The sequence below is a fragment of the Puma concolor genome, chromosome C1 (genome assembly GCF_028749965.1).
Source record: "Puma concolor isolate L17-30 chromosome C1, mPumCon1.1.hap2, whole genome shotgun sequence".
NCBI classification, from domain to species: domain Eukaryota; kingdom Metazoa; phylum Chordata; class Mammalia; order Carnivora; family Felidae; genus Puma; species Puma concolor.
This window is the reverse complement of record NC_141674.1, coordinates 79,217,550-79,239,460: the sequence shown is the minus strand read 5'-3', so window position 1 is coordinate 79,239,460 and position 21,911 is coordinate 79,217,550. Positions and strand designations below refer to the sequence as shown.

Sequence of the window (21,911 nt, the reverse complement as noted above, 5' to 3'; positions counted from 1 at the left end):
AGAGAGAGAGCAGGGGAAGGGCAGAGACAGAGGGAGACATAGAATCCGAAGCAAGCTCCAGGCTCCGAGCTGTCAGCACAGAGCCTGGCATGGGGCTCAAACCCATGAACTGCAAGATCCTGACCTGAACTGAAGTTGGACGCTCAACTGACTGAACCATCGAGGTGTGCCAGAAATAAGTAGTTCTTTTTGTGGTTGGGTGAGTTGACTGAGTATTTAATGAAATAATTTTTTTAGATGTTATCATGGTGTTGTGGTTATTTTTCTTTTTTTTTTTTTCTTTTGTTTTCTATTGTGGCCGCAAACACATAATATGAAATTCACCATCTTATCATTTTTTTTAAGTTTATTTATTTTGAGAGAGAGCGAGCGAGAGAATGAGGGAGGGGCAGAGGGAGAGGGAGAGAGAGAGAGAGAGAGAGAGAGAGAGAGAACCCCAAGCAGGTTCTGCACTGTCAGCACTGAGCCCAGTGTGAGGCATAATCTCATGAGTGGTGAGATCATGGCCTGAGCCGAAAATCAAGAGTCAGATGCTTAACCAACTGAGCCACCTGGGCACCCCACTATCTTACCACTTTTTTGTGTATGGTGCAATAATGTTAATATATGCACAATGCTGGCAACAGCTCTCTGGAACTTTTTATCCTGCAAAACTGAAACTCTGTAATTAAACATGTCCCCATTTCCCCCTCCCTACCAGTTTGGTAACCACATTCCGCTTTTGTTTCTGTGAGTTTGACTTCTTTATAAAATTTTTTTTTTTTCTTCAACGTTTTTATTTTATTTTTGGGACAGAGAGAGACAGAGCATGAACGGGGGTGGGGCAGAGAGAGAGGGAGACACAGAATGGGAAGCAGGCTCCAGGCTCCGAGCCATCAGCCCAGAGTCTGACGCGGGGCTCGAACTCCCGGACCGCGAGATCGTGACCTGGCTGAAGTCGGACGCTTAACCGACTGCGCCACCCAGGCGCCCCGAGTTTGACTTCTTTAGATACCCCATGTAAGTAGAATCATGCAGTCCGTGTTTTATGACTGGCTTATTTCACTTAGCATAATGTTCTCAAGATTGATCCATCTTGTAGTTTATGACAAGATTTCCTTCTTTTTAAAGGCTGAATAATTTTCTACCATATGTGCATACCACACTTTCTTTATCCATTCATTAGTCACTGGACATTTAAGTTGCTCCCACATCTTGGCTATTGTGATTAATGCTGCAGTGAACATGGAAATTATAATAATTCTTTGAGATCCTGCTTGCAATTATGTATACCCAGAAGCGAGATTGCTAAATCATAGGGTAATTCTATTTTTAATTTTTTAAGGAAACTCCATACTGGTTTTTATTGTGGCTATACCATTTAAATTCCCACCAACAATGCACAGGTTTTCCACATCCTTGTCAGCACTTGTTATTTTCTGTTTTTGTTTTTGTTTTGTTTTTTTGATAGTGGCCATTCTAATGGATGTGAGGTGATATCTCATTGTGGTTTTGATTTGCAATTCCCTGATGATAAGTTATGTTGAGTATCTTTTCATGTGCTTTTTGGCCATTTTTATATCTTGTTTGGAAAAAGTTCCTTTTCGATTTATTGTTTCAGATTGATGTTTTTTTCAACAGGGTTATGGATTATTATAAATAGAGTTTCCTTTCTGTCCTAAGAACTGAGTAATCATGTCTGAGGATATTCTTGCAAGAGAGATTTATAACATGCTAACAACCTTCTGAATTAATTACTACATCCGTTTCAGACATACATGGTATCAGAATCACAGACTGATAGATCCTAGAGCTGGGACCATAAGTTTTACTGCCTGCCCCCAGTTGCTTGAAATTAGAGCTTCTTATTTATTTTAAATTTGAAATATTGACCAATATGCCAACCTCTGTACCATTGATTGGATCTAGGATTTTGGTGGGTTTTTTTTTTTTAATGTTTATTTATTTTTTGAGAGAGAGAGAGACAGAGTGTGAGCAGGGGAGGGGTAGAGAGAGGGAGACACAGAATCTGAAGCCGGCTCCAGGCTCTGAGCTGTCAGCACAGAGCCTGATGTGGGACTTGAACTCACGACTCTGAGATTATGACCTGAGCTGAAGTTGGATGCTTAACTGACTGAGCCACCCAGGCACCCTGGGTCTAGGATTTTGAATAAAATGTGCTGAAGGATTTTTTTGAGATAATGGGGAAATTGAAAATGAACTATACATTGGATGGTATTATTGTATCATTGTTATCATTGTTAAATTGTATTATATAGGAGAGTGTCTTTATTTTTAGAAGGTGTAAACTGAAGTATTTAGCATAAAAAAATGTCATAATGCCTATAATTTACTTTCAAATAGTTCAGGAAAATACATTTGTGTATACATATATAAAGAGCAGTGTTTCTTAACCTTGGCACTATTGACATTTAGGGCTGGATAATTCCTTGTGGCGTGGGGCTTTGTTTTGTAGGATATTTAGCAGCATCCCTGGCCTCTACCCTTTAGATACCAGTAGCATCCTCCCTGGTATCACAGTCAAAATGTGTAATGACAGTCAAAATGTCTCCAAACATTGCTAGATGTCCTCTGAGAGGCAAAATTGTTCCTAGTTGAGGACCACTGATACAGAGAAAAAGAAAGCAGGAGAGGTATTTATGTATGTTTAGAGAGAATGACAAAGAAAGCAAATGTAGGACAATGTTAGCAATTGATGAATATAGGTATAAGGGTATTTTTTGCACTATTCTTTTAAAGTTTCTGTAGATTTAAGGATTTTCAAAATAAAAGGTTGGGGGAAAATAAATTAAACTGGATTTCATAATAACTGAGTATTATTGGAAATGTGTGAACTCTGTCCAAAGTTACATGAAAGGTCAGGAAAATGAGATTTGATAGAGCACATTTGAAGCCAGCAATTAAAGAAAGTGTGTTAGTCTTCCAGTGTTCCTGGAATAAATTACCACAAATTGAGCAGCTTAATACAACACCCATTTGTTTGTACCCTTATCTCACAGTTCTGTAGGTTAGAAGTTTGAGTACAGTTTGGCCTGCTCATTCACTGCTCCAGGTTTCAAAGGTTGAAATCAAGGTGTCATTAGGGTTGACTTTCTTTCTGGAGTACTGAACTCTTTTAGGTTGTTGTTAGAATTCAGTTCCATACTTGGGCTGAGGTGTCCATTTCCTTTCTGGCTGTTGGCTGGGGTTGTTCTCAACTTCTAGAGGCCACCTACACTCTTTGGTTCATGGCTTCCTTTCTCCATATAGAAAGCCCATGAGAGTGGTAGAGCCTTTGCATGCTTCATATCTCTCTGATTTCCTCTCTGCCTCATTGCTCTGGCTCTTCTGCCTTTCTCTTCTGCTGTTAAGGGGTCACATTGGGTACACCCAGTTAACTGAGGATATCTCTGCTTTAAAGTCAGCTGATTAGTAACCTTAATTCCAACTGCCAAGTCTCTTCATACACAGATTAGTGTTTGATTCAATAACCAAGGGGGTGGGAATCTTGGGAGACATCTTTAGAATTCTGCCTACCACAAAAAGAATACAACCGACTTCTGACAATTAAAAAAATCAGTCATTTCCTACAATATTTTATTCATGTCTTTCCCATTGCTATTAGGTTTGAAGATGTTGTCATAGAATAGATTTTATAAGAGTTGTATTGTTTTAAGTTTATTTTTTTTAGTAATCTCTACACCCAACATGGAACTTGAACTCATGACCCTGAGATCAAGAGTTGTGCACATGCTCTTCTGACTGAGTCAGCACGCACCCCAAGAGAATTGTATTTATTGTTCCAACAACTACTGTGGGAAGAATCATGGATATTTATTAAAGGAAGGAAGACACAAATAGCTGCTGTGTGAAAATATTTGTTTTTACAGTAGATACTATTCTTAAATCTTTTGTACTATTATACAAACTAAAGTAAGAGTACAAAATTTCACTTTATGAACCCTAGGAAAACATTCTTTAAAATGTAACTTATGGGTCCCTTGAGTTTGTTCCTAGAAAAAAAAATGTAACTTATGGGGTGCCTGAGTAGCTCAGTCAGTTAAGCATCAGACTCTTGCTTTTGGCTCAGGTCATGATTTCATGATCATCCAGCCCTGTGCTGTGTGGGCTCTGCACGGGGCGTGGAGCCTGCTTAACATTCTCTTTCTCCCTCTCCCCCCCACCACCCTGCTCACTTGTGCTCTCTCCCTCTCTCTCAAAAATAAAAAAGTAACTTATTTCTCTTTATTACTATAATTAAAGTTGTTCTTAACCCCTTAAAGAAGATAACACTTGGTTTTGTTTTACTGTATCAGCTGACAACATTTTTAGTCACACCTGATCCAGTAAAACTAAATTTGTCCCCAGTGAATGCAGAGCCTATTTATTACCCTGATCTTCTCCTTTTCCCTGAGCATATACTCAGGTTGTGCAAAATGATACAATGTACATGTTTTTCCATGTGTTCAAAAATATTCTGTAACCACTCTAAGATACTGAGCTCCTGTAGCCCACACTAAGCACACACTTCTCTCTTGCATTCCTATTCTTTACTTTCACCATCACCCTCGTGTTATCATCACAACTGAGGCCTTTGCACACCCATGTCTTCCAGTCCATCCACCCCGCTCTGGCTTTCCTCCTTTCCCTATTCAGTCAGGATGCCAAGATCTGTCTTTTCAGCTGCTCTTCTTGGCTCATTTACCATCTCCTTATTGCTCTGACCTTCCTTCATTCTTTGTGGATACTCCTGCCCTTTCCTTTCAGTTACTTTAGTCCTTTGCTCCCCACTTTCCCCAAGATTTCAGCCTTCTTTTACTTCTCATTTTGTACAAGCTCTGTTGGTAATTGTAGCTCTTCACGTGACTTCCACTACAACCCAAATATTAATGGGTCTCAACTCTATATCACCAGTCCAAACCTCTCCCCCAGAACTTTAGATTTGCTTATTTGATATCTACTTTTAGATGGCACTTCGTATTTAACATGTCCTAACCTAAACTCCACCCCCCTCAAAACTTGCTTCTTTCCCTTTCAGTTAGTGATACTCTCCAGTTACTAAAGAGCATTTCCCCAGTGATTAGTAATGGTAAGTACTTTTTCATGTATCTATTGGCCATCTGTCTCCTGCTGGTACCATGATTCTCTCCTTATGTGTCGTTAGGCCCACTATAATAGCCTCCAGAATGGCCTTCCGGCCTCATTTATACCCTTTTAGCTCCATCTTCCACATTGCTTCCAGAGTCATCTTCCCCCAAATGCAAATCTGATCTAGTCTCCCTCCCTTTTGATGAAATCCTTTAATGACGTTCTACTGCCTTCAGGAGACTATGCAGAGTTCTGAGCATGGCCCTCCATGTCTGGTCCCTTCCTGTCTTGCCATTTCATTCCTGCCACTACCACCTTATGCACCGTTTAAAGCTCTAGCAATCCTGAAAAACTTGCAGTTTACCAACACACCATGCTTATGTGTCAGCCTGTTTGCCCTCCCTTTTCTGCTTTGCCCTAGGATACCCTTCCCCATTTCCCTGCATTCCTGTCTACCTGGTTTATTCTTAGTTTTCTACTTGCCCTTCAGGTTTTGACTTGAAGAGGAAGTGACCTCTTAGCAATCCTTCCCTAACACCCCACACAGTATTAGTGTGCCTCTTTTGTGCTCCAGACTGTGTGTGCATGATATCCAGCACATACAATGATACTTGTTTGTCACCAGCAGTTTTTACAGCTTTCTTTGGTCCCAGGCTCGATTTCCTTGAGAGCCAAGATGTCCGTTGCCCTCCTCTATCCTCTGTGCTTAGCCAAGACTAGATGCCCAGCAAATATTTGTTGAATGAATTAGCATAAACACTAGCAGAGATAGTTTATGGGACTGATTAGATTAATTTTTTGTACAAAAGAAAACATGTATATAATAAGTAAAATAATATAGGTGAGCTTATGATGCAAATTACTGTTCTCCCTTTCTACTTCTCCTTATCCCCAGCTTTGCTCCTGAAAGGTAGCCTCTTTGAACCACTTATCTTTTTGGATTTCCTGGTAACTATACCTCTAACTTCTAGAGCTCTGTGTCTGAAAGCACCTAGGAGGTGCTTTATTCTCATATACTTTTTTATATCTTAAAATATTTATTTTTGTCAGAATAGCTAATTATTTTCTGTTTCTGGTTTATTACCACAGTAAGCATTCCCTCCCCATAAAAAAATCTATTCAAAATTATTCTGATATACTTTTGTAAAAAAAATTTTTTTAATGTGTTATTTATCTTTAAGACAGAGAGAGACAGAGCATGAGTGGGGATGGGGCAGAGAGAGAGGGAGACACAGAATCTGAAGGAGGCTCCAGGCTCTGAGCTGTCAGCACAAAGCCCACACGGGGCTCGAACTCACGAACTGTGAGATCGTGACCTGAGCCGAAGTCGGACGATCAACCGACTGAACCACCCGGGCACCCCTCTGATATACTTTTAACACCTATTTTTGTGTAAGTCATAACAGGTATGTAATAGATTAATATAGTCATAAGTTTATATAGAATATTTATAAGTAAATATACAAATGTTAGAGATTTGTGCTTTGAGATATTTTCCTGAGAGTTGTACGATCAAAAAGATTATTTCCTCCAAATAACAGAATTTTATGTTTTTTTTAATCAATTTCAGATAATATCTATTGACTTTTCACTTTAAAAAATGAGTGTTCAAATCAGGAGACTATAGATGCTGGAGAGGATGTGGAGAAACGGGAACCCTCTTGCACTGTTGGTGGGAATGCAAATTGGTGCAGCCGCTCTGGAAAGCAGTGTGGAGGTTCCTCAGAAAATTAAAAATAGTCCTACCCTATGACCCAGCAATAGCACTGCTAGGAATTTATCCAAGGGACACAGGAGTACTGATGCATAGGGGCACTTGTACCCCAATGTTCATAGCAGCACTCTCAACAATAGCCAAATTATGGAAAGAGCCTAAATGTCCATCAACTGATGAATGGATAAAGAAATTGTGGTTTATATACACAATGGAATACTACGTGGCAATGAGAAAAAATGAAATATGGCCTTTTGTAGCAACGTGGATGGAACTGGAGAGTGTGATGCTAAGTGAAATAAGCCATACAGAGAAAGACAGATACCATATGGTTTCACTCTTATGTGGATCCTGAGAAACTTAACAGGAACCCATGGGGGAGGGGAAGGAAAAAAAAAAAAAAAAGAGGTTAGAGTGGGAGAGATCCAAAGCATAAGAGACTGTTGAGAACTGAGAACAAACTGAGGGTTGATGGGGGGTGGGAGGGAGGAGAGGGTGGGTGATGGGTATTGAGGAGGGCACCTTTTGGGATGAGCACTGGGTGTTGTATGGAAACCAATTTGACAATAAATTTCATATATAAATAAATAAAAAATAAAAAATAAATAAAAAAAATAAAAAATGAGTGTTCAGCCCTCTTATACTATAGTCCTCCCATTCTCTCTTCCAGTGCTTGATACAGCAGTCGTATTATAATTTTACTTCCTCTGCACTTAACTTAGTAACTTTAGACACTGACAGTGATTCTCATTTCGTCCACTTTTGACAATCTTTGTTGACTCCCCCATTTTCAAAAAGGGGCATTAGAACATGTGCTTCTTTTTCCATCTGTTTTTCTCACTTTCTGTCAGTGACACTTTCATATTGTCAAAGTTGATAACTTTTATATTTTGTCCTATTACCAAGGACAACCAAAGCTCCATATAAGTTGAATCTAAAAGATGAAAACTATAAATAGTATCATACTGTTATGACCTGCTAATTATTCCTATAAAGGAAAATCTCCCTTATGAACCTGAGACCCACTGACTGCAGCATGAAGTTACTTTCTCCTTGTCAGGAAAGCAGTAGGATTAACAGACAAGGACAAATCCTTCTTGTTATTAAGCACATTACTGCAAGGATTTGCCCTTTTCCAAAAGCTAAACCATATTTCTGCCAGTGGGGAAGAGAACATGTGATGTTTGCTCATTCCCTATAAATAAAAACTTTCTTTTTGCTTAGAAATCATACTTGTTTGCTTTTTTTTTTAAGTTTATTTATTTATTTTGAGAGAGAGAGAGAGAGAGAGGGAGGGAGAGAAAGAGAGAGAGCATGCAAGCAGGGGAGGGGCAGAGGGAGAGGAAGAGAGAGAATCCCAAGCAGGCTCTGTGCTGACAGACATGAACCATGAGATCATGACCTGAGCCAAATTCAAGAGTTGAATGCTTAACCGACTGAGCCAGCTAGGTGCTCCTTGCTTGCTTTTTAATATTCCTATTAAAGAATAATTCAAAAGCCTATCCTTTGAGATCTGTATTAAAGTAACAGAGTTATGATTTGTGATTACTATGGGGCACAGTTTCTTCCCTGAATAGTCAATATACCTTATTTTTCTGGATGACTGTCTGCTCAGCTGTGGGGAGCAGACATTTCTTCTGACATCTGCCCGCAAATCCAAGTGAACTGAGCTAGTTCTGGAGTGCTGGACCATTTGAGTAATGAACAACTGTCACCTTTAGGGAGAGTACTGCAAATAGGAATTGCTTATCATCTCGTGCCATGTACACAGAAAATAAGAGTGAAACACTTTTGACCAGGATTTCTTTTAGGATCCTGAAATTTGTCTTGACACCAAATGTATCAAAGTTAGTTCTGGCCTAAGATGAAGAGCATCTCTATTTTTAGTATTCCGTAAAATATGATTCTATAAATATTTAGTGTAGAGCCAATTTGTGTGCTAGGATTACATTTTCTTCTCTCAAAGCCCAGAGTAATGAACTCTGGACTCTCAAGATTCTATGATCAATAACAACCAGATCCTCTTTTCTCGTACTCCATTAATTCCTTATCAACTGGGGTAAATGTAAGCTTGCTTCATATTTGAAATGTAGCTTCTTTGTGCCTCTTTTTTTTTTTTCCAGGAAGTTTCTAGTTGCCTTTCTTCTTCTAATTTTTTTTTTTTGGTATAATAATATGCCTTTGTCATAGCCTCACTTCCTATATACATTCAGTTATGTTTTCTATTCTGCGGCATCCCCCTTTGTAACCAACTGCTTTTCTAGGTTACCAGACAGCTGTGTTACAAGGATCTCCCTCCACTCTTCTCCTGGGTTGGAATCACTTTTCTCAGGATCTTGTCTTCCACAGGATCCACTTTTACTGTCCTGATTTTGCCATCATTTTACTGGAGTGTATCCTGAAATAAGTTTTTTAGAAAGGATATGTGGGAAATAAACTTTCTGAGTCATGTCTAAAACTGTATATATTGTATCTTAGAACTTGTTCGTAGTTGGGCTGGGTGTAGAATTCAGGCTGAAAATAATTTCCTTTAGAAAATGTGAAGACGTGGTTCCATTGTTTTCTAACATCCTCTGTTGCTGACAAGAAGCCAGTTTGTTTATCAATCCTTTCTGGGTGACCTTTGTTCCTTGTTCAGGGTCTCTTTTTTATACTTGTTTTGAAATTCCATGAAGAAATGTATAGATGTAGGTCTTTTATCAGTTAGTTGTATTGAGTACTTACTGAGCCCTTCCAGTCTTAAGACTTGGGTCTTTCTTCAGCTCTGGGGGAATTCTATTATTTGTTAAATAGTTTTCCCCTCTCTTTTTTCTGTTCCCTCTTTTTGGGGCTCTTATTAGTCAAATGTTGTACCTCTTAGATTGACTGTTTATGTCTCTTATAGTTTCTCTATTATTTCCATATTTTTATCCATATACTTTCATTCTGTGTTTCTCAATTTTGCTTTCTAGATCATCTGTTGATTTGCTTTCATTTTCTAATCACTCTTTAAATACTAAGAATTTTAGGGGTGCCTGGGTAGCTCAGTCAGTCGAGCGTCTGACTTCAGTTCAGGTTGTGAACTCGTGGTTCATGAGTTCAAACCCCACATCGGGCTTGCTGCTGTCAGCCTGTCAGGGCGGAGCCTGCTTCAGATTCTCTGTCTCCCTCTCTCTGTGCCCCTTCCTTGCTCTCTCTCTCACTCAAAAATAAATAAACAGTAAAAAAATAAAAAAATTCTAAGAATTTTAAACTAAATTCAAAAGAGTTCTTCCAAGTTATTTGTTCCTTTTTTGTGGTTTCCTATTCTTTATGTGTTTTTCTCAGTTCTTTCTCAAGCTGCCTGATTTCCCCATGTGCCTGGTAATCCTTGGTTGTCTATTCATATTTTAAGAAAGAAGGACTGAGGAACTGATATGGATTTTCTATGCCATTTTATTATTTTTTTTAATGTTTAGTTTTGAGAGAGAGAGACAGAGACAGAGACAGAGCACAAGTGGGGGAGGGGCAGAGAGCGAGATGGAGATACAGAATCTGAAGCAGGCTTCAGGCTCCAGGCTCTGAGCTGTCAGCACAGAGCCCAACTCAGGACTTGAACTCACAAACTGCGAGATCATGACCTGAACTGAAGTCAGAGGCTTAACCAACTGAGCCACCCAGGCGCCCCTATTTTCTGTGCCATTTTATTTTCCATTTTTTTATTTAAAAAAATTTTTTTAACATTTATTTTTGAGAGACAGAGAGAGACAAAGCATGAGCAGGGAAGGGGCAGAGAGAGAAGGAGACACAGAATCCAAAGCAGGCTCCAGGCTCTGAGCTCCAGGCTGTCAGTACGGAGCCTGATGTGGGTCTCAAACCCACAAACTGTGAGATCATGACCTGAGCCAAAGTCGGATGCTCAACCAACTGAGCGACCCAGGCACCCCTTCTATGCCATTTTAAAAGTTGGTCTCTTTTCCCCCTAGACCTATCAACTGTGTGGATGGCTGACTGAGCCTTCAGTGTAGGGCAAGATGCCTTGACTGGCCTGCTTGCTCTAGGCCTGTGCTCAGACCCTGACCTTGTGCTGGAGGAGTGCTCTACTGTGGGCACACTCCCCCTAGATGCCTTTACTTTCCCCAGGTCATTTGTTCTTTCAATTATCTGGCTTTTCAACTGAGGATTAATGCCAGGATGCCTGTGATCTGTGTGGGGGTGGGGGAAGTAGATGCGGATGCCAACCAGCACAGTTCCAAGTACAGACCTTCAATTATTCCCACTGTCTTTAGCCCCACTTCTCCCTTCTCTCCTCCCTTGTACCTGCTGGCCTAGAGCCCAGAGCCGTCAGGTGTTCCAGGGCAGATTGGCTCTCTAGATTCCTCCTAGCATTCCAACAAGCATTTTGGCTTCCAGCTCTTAGGTTGCCTTGTGGGCTGTGGCTTTCTCTGGCTGTCTCATCCATCAACACAATTCCATCTGCTTTTTGAATTCTAGAAATTTTGTTGTATCTTTCATCCACTGGTGAACCCCTTAACTTTTCTTTCCTTTTGTTCTCCCTTATTTGAGTGTGGTTTTGTAAGCTGTAAGTAGTAAACACACATCTTTAATCTACCATCTTGAACTGAAAATCCTGATGTGAATTTTATTTTATTTTATTTATTTTATTTTCCTTTTTTTAAATTTTCATTTATTTATTTTTTGAAATTTATTGTCAAATTGGTTTCCATACAACACCCATTGCTCATCCCAACAGGTGCCCTCCTCAATGCCCATCACACACTTTCCCCTCCCTCCCACCCCACTCCCCGATGTGAATTTTAAACTATCTGTCTTATGAATATTTACCTAACCTGTTTGCATTAATGGCTGCAATGTTTATTTAAGCATTACATAATTTATAAATTATTTCAATAAAGACAAGAGAATTAGGGTAAATAACTTCAGAGGAATAAAGATGTAATGACACAATTTTTCAGAAAATCTTGTGTAATATCAACAGTTTACTTTAGTAAAAAAGAAAAAACTACTCAAAGATTAGAGTCTTAGAATTATCATCAATTTTGCATCTGATTTCTTTTTCTTTTTTTAATTTTACTTTTTGTTTTTTAAATTTTACATCCAAATTAGTTAGCATATAGTGTAACAATGATTTCAGGAGTAGATTCCTTAGTGCCCCTTACCCATTTAGCTCATCCTCCCTCCCACAACCCCTCCAGTAACCCTCAGTTTGTTCTCCATATTTATGAGTCTCTTCTGTTTTGTCCCCCTGCCTGTTTTTATATTATTTTTGTTTCCCTTCCCTTATGTTCATCTGTTTTGTCTATTAAAGTCCTCATATGAGTCATATGATTTTTGTCTTTCTTTGACTGACTGATTTCACTTAGCATAATACCCTCCAGTTCCATCCACGTAGTTGCAAATGGCAAGATTTCATTCTTTTTGATTGCTGAGTAATACTCCATTGTGTGTGTGTGTGTGTATATACACATATATATACACACCACATCTTCTTTATCCATTCACCCATCGATGGACATTTGGGCTCTTTCCATACTTTGGCTATTGTTGATAGTGCTGCTGTAAACATGGGGGTGCATGTGTCCCTTCGAAACGACACACCTGTATCCCATGGATAAATGCCTAGTAGTGCAATTGCTGGGTCGTAGGGTAGTTCTATTTTTAGTTTTTTGAGGAACCTCCATACTGTTTTCCAGAGTAGCTGCACCAGCTTGCATTCCCATTGTGCCTGATTTCTATAGACTATCATCAACAAGGTTATTATATGTTCGGTACCAGGTAAGCACTGAACTTGCAGCAGTGACATGATAGATCTCTGCTCTCATAGAATTCACATGTTGCTTTTGGGAGTTTTTGGAGCTGTTTTGGCACTGATGAATAAATAATAAATGCATTTTAAAAAATAAGCAACAAAAACATTGGGCAGCTATGTGCACAATGCAATAATTAAAATAGGTTACGTGATAATGAGTATCAGGACGTCTATTTGGCCAGCTGGTTGGAGAACCTTCTTGTGGAAGGGATAATAATCTGAGATCTAACTAAAAAGCAGGAGACAGGCAGGCAAAAACTGTGACCTTGGCATTACTGTCAGAGAGCATATCCTTTCCTCTTAATCAGTGTTACCTACCCTTTGGTTTTGATCATACCTCTGTCCTGTAACGACTTTTTTATTAATGTAATCAATTGCTTAAACATTTCATCAGCTTTTAAATAGCACTCTGGTGAAGTAAAAGACTCATGAGATAATTTATTCCCCCAGGACAGAGAAGAAGGGATAAACAAGCCTTTTTATTCTGTAATAGCAGAATGGTTTGGTAAATTTAAAGGCTTTAATTATTATGCTTTAAGCAACAACTTAATTTGCTTCAGTCTGATTCTTAGCTTTTAGGTGGGTTCTTCCTTTGATATATCGTGTTGCTATTTTTGGTGCTTATCATTTTGCTTTTGCAGTTTTCTCTCATCAAAAATCATGTACTGCTCACTTCCATGGAGTCCCTGTGCTGGTGCTGGTACTGTGGGCTGCAGATGCACATTCACTTTTATCTTTTAAAAAAAATTTTTTTTAATGTTTATTTATTTTTGAGAGAGAGACAGAGTGTGAGTGGGGGAGGAACAGAGAGAGAGGGAGACACAGAATCCGAAGCAGCCTCCAGGCTCTGAGCTGTCAGCACAAAGCTTAACGCGGGGCTCGAACTCACGGACCAGGAGATCATGACCTAAGCTGAAGTCTGACGCTCAACCGACTGAGCCACCCAGGAGCCCTTCACTTTTATCTTTAAATGGGTACACTTTTCAAGGGGCCTGGTTTAAGGGAGCCATTTGTAGGTCTTTACATTCCCCACATACTTTTCCTAACATTATTCTTCCCGAGGAATGTGCTTCTGATGGAGGTGTGGGGTCTGTTCTCCCACTTCTCTTTCACTGTTGCCCTTCTCACATGATTACAAAAGAAAGGCATATTGCTCTAGTTCATATCTCACAAAGGTCCCCGGATGTAAAAACACCAGGACACCAAAGGGCAATGGAGAATACTGGTATCTGTGCGAAGATAGTGGATGATTAAGTAACACTGTCTCAAGTAACGATGGATAATAGTTCCTTTTGCAATTCAAATAATTTCCAATTTTTTTGTTCTCACAAAACTGAGAGAAAGCCTAATTGGTTTGCTAATTAACTAATAGACTATTAAGTATATTTTTGATAGTAGGTTACTGTTATATTTATTTTACATTGTTCAAAAAAGTTTGAAGCATTGAGAAATAATTGCTCTAACAAGACGTCCATTCTTCTCCCTCATTTATGTGAAGCAGGTTCCTCACCATTTAACATTATGAAAACTAAAGTAGGGATAGAATTGGTGCTGAGCCCTATTTTATCCTGGCAATAAAATAATAGTCACTACATGGAAACGTGAATGAATTGAAGAAGAAAAATCTCACCCATATCTTTTTTTATTTTTTATTTTATTCATTTATTTTTAAAAATTTTCTTAATGTTTCTTTTTGAGAGGGAGAGAGGGAGACACAGAATCTGAAGCAGGCTCCAGGCTCCAAGCTTGACGCACAGAGCCTGACGCTGAGCTCAAACCCTGCTGACCACAAGATCATGACTTGAGCCTAAGCCAGACGTTCAACCAACTGAGCTATCCAGGCGCCTCTTATTCATTTATTTTTTTATGAGTTCAGGATTATATATATTATGATTTCCCTTGTTATAATACATTTATGGCTTTATGGTAAAAATAACTCAGGGACATATGGAATTCAAGCTAATTTGTGTAACTGCCACAAGAAAAAAAGCATTAAATGCATTTCTGAAATAAGTATTCTCTTTTTAAAATTTTTTTTAATTTTATTTATTTATCTTGAAAGAGCAGGGGAGGGATGAAGAGAAAGGGAGAGAGAGAATCCCAAGCAGGCCTCACGCTGTCAGCACAGAGCCTGATGCGGGGCTCAAACACATGAACCGTGAGATCATGACCTGAGCCAAAACCAAGAGTCCAACGCTTAACCGACTGAGCCACCCAGGCCCCCCTGAAGTAAGTATTCTCATTTAATTTCAGAATCTCAAAAAATCATTAGACATTGGCCTTGTTTTTAAAAAGTTTACTTACGGGCACCTGGATGGCTCAGTTGGTTAAGCGTCTGACTCTTGATATTGGCTTAGGTCGTGATCTCAAGGTATGTGGGATCAAGCTCTGCGACTGTAGGGCTCTGTGCTGACAACACACAGAGCCTGCTTGGGATTCTCCGTTTCCTTTTCTTTCTGCCCCCCACAGTTTGTGCACATGCATTCTCTCTCTCTCTCAAAATAAATAAATAAACTTAAAAAAAATAAAAAACAACGTTTAGTTAAACACTAAGCTAGCTAAATGACCTTCTTGAAAGGTTCAAACATAATTGATGTAGAAAATGCTTTCCCTCAAGAAAAAAAAAAAAAAAAAAGAAAATGCTTTCCCTCTAATCTCAATCTTACATAAATGGAGGAAGTAAAGGGGAAAAGGTAGATAATTTCTTTAGCAGTCTATATGGTTAAATCCATCAACCACATTAAACTAGAATGTCCATGTTGACCCCATTAAAAAGAACTGGGCAAATATCAAAAGTTATTCACTTTGTAAACCAAAAGACACAATTTTAGGGTTATGATAAGTAAAATATTTTTGAAACACTTCAAAAACCTTTAACATGAATCTAGAGGAAGCATCTCATAATTGTAAGAAATATAACAGAAAGTAAAAAACACTTAAACTAAACTGATTTTCAATCCTCTTTGAACAAAAGAAATGAAAAATAATGGTTGATTAGGTAAGCTCTGTGCTCTAACCAAACTAATTACAGCAATTTTAAATGGCAGCAGCCTATTTGATCAGGTAGCTTGACAGTTCTGAATACTTTTGCAATGATTTAAAAAAAAATTTTTTTTTACATTTATTTATTTTTTGAGAGACATAGAGAGACAGAGCACAACTTGGGGAGGGGCAGAGAGAGAAAGAGACACAGGGATTGAAGCAGGCTCCAGGCTCCGAGCTGTCAGCACAGAGCCTGATGCGGGGCTCAAACTCTCGAACTGTGAGATCATGACCTGAGCTGGAGATGGACGCCCAACCGTCTGAGCCACCCAGGCGCCCCTGCAATGATTTTTTTTAAAAACTCAAAGACACTAAAGTGATCCAATCATGCAATGTTCATCTTATGCGTTCTGCATCTTTTTGCCAATCCTGTAGCTAAGGTCATGTTCCAGTCAATCTCAGCGCATGTAACTGGCAACTGACTATGTAAAGTTTGAAAGTACTGTCTGATAATTCTCACCGATGGCAGTCTGGTATTCATTTTCTGCAGCTTCTACAGTTTTTATCAATTATTTTGCTATTTGCACTTCGTTAGACACCGTTAGGGAATCTTGTATATATTTATGACTCACTAACTGAACATTACCATCTTCATAATAATGAACCTGAGTTTTCAGATGCCAACCACTTGAGTGGTTGAAGGAGTGATGGTAAATTTCCAATCTGACCTCCAATGACCATTCCAAAACTTTTTGCTTGGAACTGATGGCTTTCTATTCATGCAATAATGATTTGCTATCCATCTCGTTTTTGTTGTTGTTGTTGTTGTTTTTCACCATATACAGTGCAGACCCCATTTGGATAATGTTCTTTCACATAAACTCAAAGAGCAGTTTCTACTGAAGTTCTCTATGACTCAACTGCATTTTCTGCTTCATATGGTCTTGGATCAGTTGTTTCCTTTCTTAAGTGATCAAATTTGAAACAGATTCTGGTTTCAGGATCCAAAAACTTTCCATTTCCCAAGTTGCCATGTTCTGTTATCAATTCCTGATCTTCATAACCTTCAATTTTTACTGGAGTAAACTGTCCAAGTTATAGACTGTGCAAATGCATGAGTTGTCCCTTCCCTGAAAAAATTATCATTGTTAGGCAGTAACCGAACATCATTAAACACCTCATTAAATTCTCCAGGAGGGGCATGAATAATGAATTTTGCTGCTGTACATACCTTCTCCTCATTAGACAACTGCTTCTCCAGATCTGCCATTTTCCTTCTGATGACATACTGTGGTGGGCGTGGTGGCAGCGACCACCTGACTTCCCCTCACACCCATCTCTTTAATAAAGTGTTATAATGTTTAAGAATCTTTAAAATAAAATTTTGCAGTATATTTATATTTTAATTGATTGGTTAGTAATAATAATTGTAAAGAAAACTCAAGCCAGAAGAAATTGTTTTAATACTTGAAGTCTTTTATTACAGAAAATAAAGAGAAGTTTATTTTTAATTCATAGGCAGATTTTTGTTGAGGAAAAATATAACACTGTCCAGTAAAAAACTTTCAAACATAAAATACGTTAGAAATAATTTGTGTGAGGGGCATTTGGGTGGCTCAGTTTGTTAAGTGTACAACTCTTGACTTCGGCTCAAGTCATTATTTCACGGTTTCTGAGTTCAGCCCTGTGTTGGGCTCTGTGCTGATAGCCCAGAACCTGCTTGGGATTCTCTCTCCCTCTCTGTCTACCCCACCTCAAAAATATATAAATAAACTTTTAAAAATTCAATATTTACAATATGTTAGAAGTTACTCCTTTGCAACTATTTAGACTTACAGTGAAAGATTTTAAGTATCAATTTAAGGATGTGCCAAGGGATGTATAGCTTTCAAAATTTTCTTGGGGGTCTGCAAATAAAAAAGCGAGATTTCAATGACACATTACCCCCATTGATGAAGGGGCTACATTCTGAAAGTATACTTTTTAAATTAATCTATCTATCTATTTATTATTTTGTTACTTTGGGGCCACACCCAGCATAGAGCCCAGCACAGGACTTGAACTCACAACACCAAAATCAAGACCTGAGCTGAGATCAACAGTTGGAAGCTTAATCACCAAGCCACTCAGGCACCCCACAAAAGTGTATTTTAAAAGAAATCAAATTCTTAATTGCCAGAGGTCACTGAATGTTAACGTGAGAGGAAGAAGTGTGGTACTGTGTTTAGATGCTGTCATTGGCCTTTAATGCCTATGTTTTAAGTCAGTATAAGTGTGTTCAGCTGCTGTGTTCTAAACAGGCAAGCAAAGAAAAGGAAAGGGAGGCAGAGGATGGTTGGGTTTTAAGCAGTCTATGTTAGGGAGGGCAGAGTAACAAGGGATATTCCCCTCCACCCCCAGCAATTATCCTAATAGGTCTACATAAGGTTTACCTTTAGATAATGCATGATTTCAAACTTCTTTTTTCTATCCCCGAAAAAGAAAATCTTTATGCTTGGTGATGTCCCAGTCTTAAGTAGGGGGTTATACCAGTACTTTGGGATTAGCCAGTGTTATAGTGTAAATTAACTTCAGTCATTTGATATATGTAAATTACATGTGATCATTTTTCTAGTTGACAGAAGAGTGGAATATGAAGGAAAGGGGTATCATGGAGTACAAGAGGGTGTTTGGGAAGGTGGGAAAGCAGAGAGGTATGCTTCGAAAGCTGCAAATAGAAGCAGAAAGTGAGGTATTTTGGTCTTGCTAATGCATTACTTGACATGATTTATGAATGTTTTGGTTAATATTTAAAAATACTTCTGACTGCTTTATTAAGGAATTTGTATCTCTGAGGATTAGTTAACCTAAAATAGATCCCATTAAGTCAGATCAATATAAAAGTGACCCATAGCTAGATCTACCAAATAAATTTAAAAGTCATTATGTTATGTAGATTTCCCTCCCCAAAGATGATAGAAATTAACCATATCAAATGATAGTTTTGGGTTATAAATGTCTTATATAGCAAGCATTTTTATTGAACTGGTTTTGAACTTAAAGAAAAGTAGAAAGAATTCTAATGTTATGTGATATTAAGATGAGTAATATGCTTTATCATGAGATTTCAGGCATGTGATTTGCCTTGTATCAAGCTCCTTTTTCTTGGCCTTACTTTCTTCATTTACCGGTTAGATGATAATGATCGTTGATAAGAGAGTTTTTTCTTGCCTCTCTTATAACGGTATTTTCAGTAATAAAAGAGGAATGCTTTAGCTTCCTCATAAAATGTTATGATATCCCCAAATTATAAACTTATGAATGACTTTTTAAAACACATTATGGCCATTTATGTTGTGCACTTGCCTATTTCAAGAACTTTTTGAAGTCAGACCAGTGACATTGTCAGTTTCTCCTTTCAAACTATTTCTTGTGGCATATGTTTATGACTGTCTTGGAGAAATCAATGTATTTTTTTCTTATTGAGAGATGTTAATATATCTATCATATAAAGATTTCTCAGCATTCGTATACCAGTTATTTTAAAATGCTGTCACGTCATACTGAATATAGAAAATGTCATTATTTTGTGTGATAATAAACAAATGCTTTAACAAGCTACAAAGTCACACAAATTTTGTTTTTCACTTTCAATTTAAAAAAATGGCATACTTATGTTACCTAATGTGAAAAGATTCCCTTAATATTTTTGTAGAACTTTGACGGGGCGCCTAGGTGGCGCAGTCGGTTAAGCGTCCGACTTCAGCCAGGTCACGATCTCGCGGTCCGTGAGCTCGAGCCCCACGTCGGGCTCTGGGCTGATGGCTCAGAGCCTGGAGCCTGTTTCCGATTCTGTGTCTCCCTCTCTCTCTGCCCCTCCCCCGTTCATGCTCTGTCTCTCTCTGTCCCAAAAATAAATAAACGTTGAAAAAAAAATTTAAAATATTTTTGTAGAACTTTGAATAAGAAAACAATTTACATTTTTACTTGAGGAAAGAGCCTAGACAAAATATACATGATGTAGATATAAATCAATACTATCTGTATTTACTAAGGAGAGCTGTGTGTGATTTTTGTCTTCCTGTATCTATAAACACTTTCAAGAGACAAGTAGTAAGTGTATGTCTAGGGACATGAAGGGATGCCCTTCATCTAAGGGGGTGGGTATAGCTTAGATTCGCATGTCAAGTTGCCTCCATAGAGAAGTGGTGAGGAATATAGCATCATTAGGAGGCTGCTTCATCTCTAGGTGTTGGGAGAGGTTAAAGTGGGCGTTGCCCTGGTTCATGATTGAGGATTATGACTCCGCGTAGGGGTGCCTGGGTAGCTCAGTCAGTTGGGTGGCTGACTTTAGCTCAGGTCATGATCTCACGGTCCTTGAGTTCAAGCCCTGCATTGGGCTCTGTCCTGACAGCTCAGAGCCTGGAGGCTGCTTTGGATTCTGTGTCTTCCTCTCTCTCTGCCCCTCCCCTGTTCATGTTCTGTCTCTCTCTCTCTCTCTCTCTCAAATATAAATAAACATTAAAAAAAAAAAAAAGATTATGACTCCGTGTGAAAAACTCTAACATACTCCTTAAGTATAAAGTTCTATAATACTAGCAAGTATGCTTTTACTTCTATTATAAAGAATGGCATTTAAGTTTTAAACTAGCTTCATGTTGACTGGTTTGAAAGTACACGTTGAAATTCGTTATAAATGAAAGATGATGGAACTACCCTCAGGTCAAGGTGTGATTTTTAACCCTGAAATGGACCTTTGACGCAAACTGACAGTTACTTTTTTTTTTTTTTTCAACGTTTATTTATTTTTGGGACAGAGAGAGACAGAGCATGAACGGGGGAGGGGCAGAGAGAGAGGGAGACACAGAATCGGAAACAGGCTCCAGGCTCTGAGCCATCAGCCCAGAGCCCGACACGGGGCTCGAACTCACGGATCGCGAGATCGTGACCTGGCTGAAGTCGGACGCTTAACCGACTATGCCACCCAGGCGCCCCTGACAGTTACTTTTTAAGTTTAGGGTTTTCCAAAGAAGAATGAGTGAAAGTGCTTATTTCCTCTTAGGTACCATATCTGCAACTTGGGAAGGCATCTGCTAAGTAATACTTTTCTGAGCAGAGAGAAGTATCTGATTAAAGATCAGAAGCTAAGTAAAAGATCAATAGCCTGGTCAATTGTGTTTCTTCTGCCAACCTAAACTTTATTAAAGCTTTACTAGCATTCATATTAAATAATCAATACTTGTCAGCATAACTTTTGAAAATAATATTCTCTGGTACTGGTACAAAAATAGACATGTGTATCAATGGAGCAGAATAGAAAACCCAGAAATAAACCCACAATTATAAGGTCAATTAATATTCGACACAACAGGGAAGAATAGCCAGTGGGAAAAAGTGTCTCTTCAACAAATGGTGCTGGGAAAACTGGACAGCAACATGCAAAAGAATGAAACTGGACCCCTTTTTTTTAACTTGTTTTATTTTTTATTTTTTAAAATTTGCATCCAAGTTAGTTAGCATATAGTGCAACAATGATTTCAGGAGTAGATTCCTTAGTGCCCCTTAACCATTTAACCTATTCCCCCTCCCACAACCCCTCCAGTAACCCTCAGTTTGTTTTCCATATTTATGAGTCTCTTCTGTTTTGTCCCTCTGCCTGTTTTTATATTATTTTTGTTTCCCTTCCCTTATGTTCATCTGTTTTGTCTCTTAAAGTCTTCATATGAGTGAAGTCATATGACATTTGTCTTTCTTTGACTAATTTCACTTAGCATAATACCCTCCAGTTCCATCCACGTAGTTGCAAATGGCAATATTTCATTCTTTTTGATTGCCGAGTAATACTCCATTGTATGTATATACCACATCTTCTTTATGCATTCATCGTCGATGGACATTTGGGCTCTTTCCATACTTTGGCTATTGTTGATAGTGCTGCTATAAACATGGGGGTGCATGTTGGACCACTTTTTTTAAACCTATACACAAAAATAAGTTCAAAATGAATGAAAGACCTAAATGTGAGAGCTAAAGCCATAAAAATCCTAGAAGAGGGCACAGGCAGTAATTTCTCTGATGTTGGCCATAGCAGCTTTTTCTAGATTGGCCCCCTGAGGAAGGAAGACAAAAACAAATTTGAACTATTGGGACTACATCAAAATACAAAGCTTCTGCATGGGGCAGGAAACAATCGACAAAGCTAAAAGGCAAATTATGAATGGGAGAACATATTTGCAAATGACATACCTGATAAAAGGTTAGTATCCAAAATATATAAAGAATGTATACAACTCAACACCAAAAGAATAAATAATTCAATTGAAAAAATGGGCAGAAGACATGAACAGACATTTCTACAAAGAAGACATTTCTATAAAGAGG

General features: G+C 38.5%; 1 protein-coding gene and 1 pseudogene across 1 annotated transcript in view; one reads left to right on the top strand and one right to left on the bottom strand.

The window, feature by feature from the left end:
• Window positions 1-21,911, top strand: part of DIPK1A (divergent protein kinase domain 1A) — a 114,296-nt gene that overhangs the window by 6,656 nt on the left and 85,729 nt on the right. The window lies entirely within an intron of this gene.
• Window positions 15,953-16,855, bottom strand: LOC112871834 (F-actin-capping protein subunit alpha-2 pseudogene; annotated as a pseudogene).